Source organism: Mus caroli, unplaced genomic scaffold (genome assembly GCF_978045245.1).
Source record: "Mus caroli unplaced genomic scaffold, Mus_caroli_1 scaffold_6, whole genome shotgun sequence".
NCBI lineage: Eukaryota > Metazoa > Chordata > Mammalia > Rodentia > Muridae > Mus > Mus caroli.
Window position 1 is genome coordinate 101,439,572 of NW_028227261.1, and position 6,920 is coordinate 101,446,491.

Below are 6,920 nucleotides of genomic sequence, written 5' to 3' on the forward strand. Positions count from 1 at the left end.
ACTAGGTAAATGCTTCTATTCTTCAGTGACAACCTAAGTTTTATTCTTGTCCCTGGATTCTCACATGGCTCCATGTCATGTGGCTGTTCTCAGCTGGACATGAGCTGGAGCCTACCCGACCCTTCTCCTGCTTTCGTGCCTGCGTGTAGGCCCAGCACTAAGACACCAGTTCTCTCATTTGGGTCCCTAGAGTGACCCTGAGAGATGAGTCTTGATATTTCACCATTACAGAGGAGGAAACTGTGGCCTAGAGGGAAGTCACTGCACACAGCTCAAACTACCTGTCTTCAGTCTTTGACAGTTAGCATGCAGGCTGGGTCTGTGCCACCCCTCAGCTGGCTGCTGTAGTTGTAGACGGAATCTTCTCATCTCAGAAAGGATTTGGAGATCTATTCTGGGGAAACCCCATCATAAAATCTCAGCACAGTGATATTCAGGTGTAAAGATAAGGTAGGAGCTGGGGCCAGCTGAGAGCAACCAGCATCTAGGCTCATCGCTCCTGAAGAAGGCCCACATGGATATAAAACCTTATATTCATGTTTATTCCTGGGGGTGGGCTCTCCAACCCCATTTCCTTATACCCATCTCTACTGGAGCTTACTTTCTGGATCCTGATAGGGAAAGGCCAAGAGGAGGCAAGCTCAGCCCTTCACAGCACAGACTGAAAACAGCTACAGGCAGATGACCCAGGGGTATTGCAACTGAGCAACAGATGCGTCCCTGGAAAATTCTTTGAAGGGAAGCCAGTTTGTTGTGGTCCAGATGCCCAGGGTCAGGCAGAAGGAGGAGGCAGAGAGAGAGAGAGAGAGAGAGAGAGAGAGAGAGAGAGAGAGAGAGAATGCAAGGTTGCAGTATCAGAGCAATCTGTTCTCTAGAACATCAGGATTCAAATGTAAGTGCTCCTTACCCTGTAACACTATGGCCTTGAGCAAGCCACTGGGTCTTTGAGTTGTTTTCTGTTCTGTAGAAAGGGGAAGAGAGGGAGAAAGAATGATAGTGGCTATCTATGTGCTAGACAGTAACTCATGTGTACTTAATATTATCTGTGAGGTACTTCCTGTGAAAGACTGAGCCCATCATGAGAACACTGTGGTCAGTATGCAATAAAAAATGGCAGCTGTTGTTGCATTAATCCTCTTAACAATTGCAAGATTACTAGAAACAGTGGAAGTAGTTATCATTTCTGGCATCTCCTCTGCTTTCTGGAAGCCAGACATTGCTCTAAGTGCTTTGACGTGAATTAACTCAAGTAATTTTTCTACCTGTCCCATGAGGTTGGTCTATGCTTAACCTTACTTGATGAATGAGAAAATTGAAGGCAATTAAATAGATTGTCCAAGGACACCCGGCTAGAAAGTGACACAGGTCTACTGCTTTTGTTCACTTTAAAAGGAGATTCTGAAGGCAGAGACACTGAGCCGCGTGCCCAGGGTGTGAGTAGGCAGAACTCTCCCGTGGGTTTTGGTAACAGACAAAATGATATCACGCACGCTAAACAGCCTTCCTGAGCTATTGTTTGGATGGAGGCTTTAGCCAGGAGGTGAATAAGCTTTGCGTGTTTCCTCTAATTAAGATGTGCCATCTGGCTTAAGACCTGGAGTCTTTTAGGAAGTCTTGTTTGGACTTGGCTTGTCATTTGGGTGGGCATTAGAGGCAGGTTGCGTGTAAAGGTCCTGCACTCGTCGTTCTCTCGGGACAGTGTAGGAGCAGTGCTTGCTGGAGAGCTGCTGGGCTAAGAGGCTTGTGAGGCCGCCACTTGGCAGCTGGCCACCATCATGTGCAGCTGGGTTACTGCCGGTCACCGTTCAGCCTTCCAGACACACTTGTGTCTTCAGTGGCTGGATCTTGACTAGCATCGGGGAACAGCAGGCGGTGGCAAGGCACGGGAGAGGAGGCCTAAGACCTCTCACAGAGGGGAGCAACCTAAACCCCAGAGAGCTGCTTTTTGCTCCCTTTGCCCAGTGCTTTATAGCATATCGCCTCTTCTATGGGGCTCCTCAAGAACTGTATTCCAGAAATTCCTGGAAATGTGTCCTCTTCAGGTATAGGTGGTCTTTGTGAAGGCCATAAGGAGCCCTGGAACCTAGATGTCTTTGAGGGCAAGTCACTGTGTGCTCCTAGAACTGTGTTTATATCATTTTGGGAGCCCTCCTGGTTGGGGCAGCTGACAGCCCTTGTTTCCTGTGCCAGCACACGCAGGACCAGGAAAGGTGTTGTAATGTCCTATTTCCTGAGGGAAGCTCACACTCAGGTTTTGGGCTGGAAGCTAGATATCAATGCACGGAGGGCGTGTGTGTGTGTGTTGTTTGTATGTGTGTAGCACACACGTGCAGACACACATGTACAAGTGTGTTTACATGCATGTGTGGGGCCTACAAGGAAGGGATTTCAGAGAAAGGGAGGAGAGACAATCTGGTCTGGGAAGGCACCCAGGGCCCGGGCTGTCTTTCCTGCAACTGTGGCAGGAAAGTGCTAGACTTTACCTCACATGGATATGGTCATGACTCTTTACTCTCATATTCTGGTCCAATAGGTGGTGTTTACATCTTACCATCTTACTGGACTCTTCCTGTGAGGCTCTTCACATCCCTTTAAGAAGAGCAGCATTTCCCTCGTGTGAATGTAGAGGTAAGCTCAGCTCCCTGTTTGCCGGGAGTATCTAAAGCAGTGGTTCTTACCCTGTGGGTTGAGACCCTCAGAGGGGTCGCATCTCAGATGATATCCTGCAGTCAGAGATCCTGCACATCAGAGATCCTGCAATCAGAGACCCTGCACATCAGAGATCCTGCAGTCAGAGATCCTCCAGTCAGAGATCCTGCACATCAGAGACCCTGCACATCAGAGATCCTGCAATCAGAGATCCTGCAATCAGAGATCCTGCAATCAGAGATCCTGGCTGATGCTTACCACAATGCCAAAGGAACTGTATTAAAGGGTTGCAGCATTAGGAAGGTTAAAAATCACTGGAAAAAGGCAAATGTCTGAACAATAACTGTTTGTCTTTGAAGGCCACATAGTCCAGTAAAACGTGACATTGACCCATTTCAGATGACTTTGACCCGACTTGTGAAATATTAACCTTGACATTATTGTGGTACAGCACATTCTCCTCTGAGGGCCACTACCCACTCTAAAGATACTCTGAATCAATACAAGTCGAAGGAAACTTGCCCAGAAAAACACACATGCGACTTCCAGGTCCTCCTTGAAAGGAGTCAAGGGAAGATGAAGAATTTTGCTTCTTTCAACCATAAATATTAGTTTCTTTACCCCATCACGAGATTCTATTATTTGAGAATAATTTCTGCACGCATCCTCTGAAATCCTTAAAGCACCTTACTGAAGTTCAGTTTCTCCCCTTTTCATCTTCCTACCAAATTTGTGGATACCCAATCTCGAATCAGAGAGGGACAAGAATTGCCTGGAGTCACACGGCATCTGGCAGTTCCACGATCCCTCAGTGTTTCTACTTGTTTGTTTGTTTGTTTGTTTGTTTGCTTTTTCCCATTTGTGTCCTATCTGGCTGAAGCTCCAGCTGCTGCTGCAGTCTCACTCTCTGTGGGAGGTCACAAGCCACCAGCCATCAGTCCAGTAAGGAAGTGTTCTGTACACCTTTAGCTGCAGCTGGCATAGAGCTCAGGGGCGGCTGTCCCTCAAGAAGCTGACAAGTGTGGGAGAGGAGCAAACACCATGCATGTCACTGTCCCATCGAGTCACTACCAGCTCAGAAGGACTTGAGGGATCTGTGCTACTGGTCCCCCAACACCTGCCTGTGTCTCTTCCTGTACTCTATCCCCAGGAGACGGCCGTGTCATCCCCTGTTGCACAGTTGAGGGCCAGCTGCAAGCCTATCCTGAGGCCACCTGTGATGCTTATGGTCCATTAGCTTACTGGCACCTCACCTCCCATACCAGTCCGTCACCTGCCTTGCCTTTTGCAGCTCGTGTAGCTCCCTAATCAGTGAGTTGCTCTTCAAGGCTAGTCTCCTGGCCTTGTGATTCCTCTCCCAGGGTGTGAACACTCTGCCCTTGCCCTCCAATCTATCTGGCATCGAGAGAATTCTTGCAGCAGTTTTAGAAAAACAAAAATCTATTTGTGTCATGTTTCATGTTGCTAGGTTGCTTTTCCTCTTCCTCCTTCTGTTCTTTTGCAAATAACAAATGTTTTAGTATTAAATTTACTAGGTTCCTTAAAATTATGTAACAGATTTGTCTGTCTTATCATCTATATTCTATTTTAAAAGTAGTCATTCTTTTTTTGCAATTTAAATGCACAAAAATATATACAACCTCCCTATTCAAGTCCTCAAGGATACACCTTTATCAACAAAATGTAGCATCTTTATTTTTAAATAGCAAAAGCTTAATGGTATGAACTAAAATGAACAGATTCATTTAACCTGATCATGTACTTCATTCTTGGCTACCAGATAATTAATTCCCCACATCCTCTCAAATAATTCGTTTCCCTCCAGTCTGAAAAAAATCTGTGGTTGAGTTGCAGTTTGGTGACAGCTGCTAAAATTTATGAATTTCATAAACTTCAGGGTTTAAAAGACAAAATTGAGGACTAAGGGTATGACTTATTGGGTAGAAGTTCTTGCTGGGCTGGTGTGAGGCCCGAAGTTCAATTTCCTGACTTCATGTAAGAGGTGGATGTGTACTGTAAATGCCTGTAGTCCCAACACTGCTATGGGGAGATGGGAGGCCGAGATAGGAGAATCCCTGGAACTTCATGGGCCAGCATCCATGGCAGAAAAACAACAGAGAGACCCTGCCTCAAAGGAAATAGAAGATGAGGTTGTCCTCTGACCTCTACAAGGGAAGCTGGAGCAAAGCAAGCTGCTTCCTGTCCTGTTATCGCTCTAAGCTATAGCCACTAGCCTGACGGGAGTAACTCAGGGAGCCCTGAAATCACATTCATGCCCCTAAGATGCTCATGTTCTAGAGAAGGAAGAACCAGGCAATTCCAGGTGCTATGATGAGGATACTAGTAGGTGACCCTGTCAGCAGCTGAGGTGAGAAAGGATAAAGGCTGAAACCGGGGAGGAGGGGACAGTCCTGGGTAAGATATACCAGAGAAGGGTGATACTGGAGGTGAAGGCAAGATGGCAGTGGGTTTCTTGCTGAAATAATTAGTAAACAGTAGTGTTCCTGATTATACTTTTTTTTTTTTTTTGCTTCCTTACTTCTCTTTGAAAACATTGGGATAATTGTATTCTTTAAAAATCTAGACATCCAAGGCTGAACATGGGGATGCATATCTATTATCTTAACACTAGAGATGCTGAGGTAGGCAGAAGATGGGTTTAAGGCTAGCTTAGGTTAAACAGTGAAAGCCCATACCCAAACCAAACCAACACAAAAAACTAACAAACACCCACCCCCAAAACAAAAACAAAAAACGACAATAACAAAAACCAAACCAAATCAACCAACCAACCGACCAAGCAAGCAAACAAACAAACCAGAATCACGTATGGAGTCTCAAACCTGTAATTTCAGCACTCAGGTGGTTGACGTAGAGTATTGCTCTGAGTTTAATGCCATTCTGGGCTACATAGTGAGCTCCAAGCCAGGTTGGACTACAGAGTAAGACCCTTATCAACAACAAAATGTATAATTAACAATAAGTAAATAAATCTCCACCAGACAAAACTAACCAACCAACCAACCAACCAACCAACAAAAACCCCAGATATTTTAGTTTACACATTTAATCCAGCTCAGAGAATTCTCTGACTCTTCGCCATATCTAACCTATGAAAAATGTTCCCGCTTCCCTTTTTGCTAAGACCCAGACACAGGACTCCATTATTCAGACTCCCTTAAACAGCTATTAGGATTTTTTTTTGGAGGTTTATGATATCAAAAAGGGGCTCCATGAAGCCTATTCTGGCAATACACATTCCTACAGTACCAGGACAGGGACATTAGGGATTGTCACCAGACCCTATGTCCAAGCATAGAGCTGGTGACTTTGCCTGTCTGTTCAGTCTCCACCAGGCATCTCTGCAGTGTGCTTAAAGCTTATTCCTGGAGGCAAAACCTTTAGCACTCTCCGTGGACATTTTATGACTTTTCAACTAGCCTTTAATAAATCTCTTTTCTGTGTACTAGGTCAAGAGTTTCTGCTTGTCACTAAATCTGTGACTTATGGATCCTTTCTCCGCAGTAGTGTCAATCTTAAATAGAAAATGGATCACCTGAGAGCCAAGGAAATGCAATAGTTACATTGCGTTGTTACAAATACACAACAAAGTGTTAATTTGCGTATGGTACGTTACACTTTATTTGCTTCTTACACAAATAATCTCAATCCTACTAGAGAAGAATCAGAAGCTGATGTATCCCAAGGTCCCACTAATGGTGGAGTGGCTACGTCAACGCCAGGCCAGCAAATGTGATGCTGGTGACAACGATACCTGCTTTGGTATTGAAGAAGCTCATCATTTGTGCAGCCTTGTACTTTATCCAGTTTGATTCACACACCATGCCTTGCTTCCCCTGGATCATCTCCAACACCTAGTGAATGATTAATTCTCACACGGGAGTGTACGGTGCCTTCTGAACTGACTCGGTTGCTGTTGTTTTGAGAGAGCGTGTTACTATACAGCCTGGGCTGGCCTCAATCTTGTTATGTAATCCAGCCTGTCTTTAAACTTAGCATCCTCTTGCTTCAACTTCCTAAGAACTTAGAACACAGGTGTGCACCACCACACCTGTCTCTGAAATGATATTAAAAATCAACTGGAACAAGAAATTATCTCTGAGGTCATTCCACTACCAGGTGGCGACCAGGCTCTACTGGTTAACACAGGTCCTGGTGCAAGCAATAAAAACAACAAATAGCAATCTTGTAGATGATTGCTATGCCATTTGCCAGGAAAACAGGAAGGAGGCAGGTGCCGGTATGGTTAA

At 45.2% G+C, this 6,920-nt stretch overlaps 1 long non-coding RNA gene across 1 annotated transcript; it reads right to left on the reverse strand.

The window, feature by feature from the left end:
- Window positions 1–907: 907 nt before the first annotated feature.
- Window positions 908–2,764, reverse strand: LOC147004316 (uncharacterized). The gene is made up of 2 exons (XR_015047245.1): window positions 2,679–2,764; window positions 908–961 (listed from the first exon to the last, which is right to left on the reverse strand). It is a non-coding gene; the product is annotated as an uncharacterized LOC147004316 (long non-coding RNA).
- Between the last annotated feature and the right edge of the window lie 4,156 nt (window positions 2,765–6,920).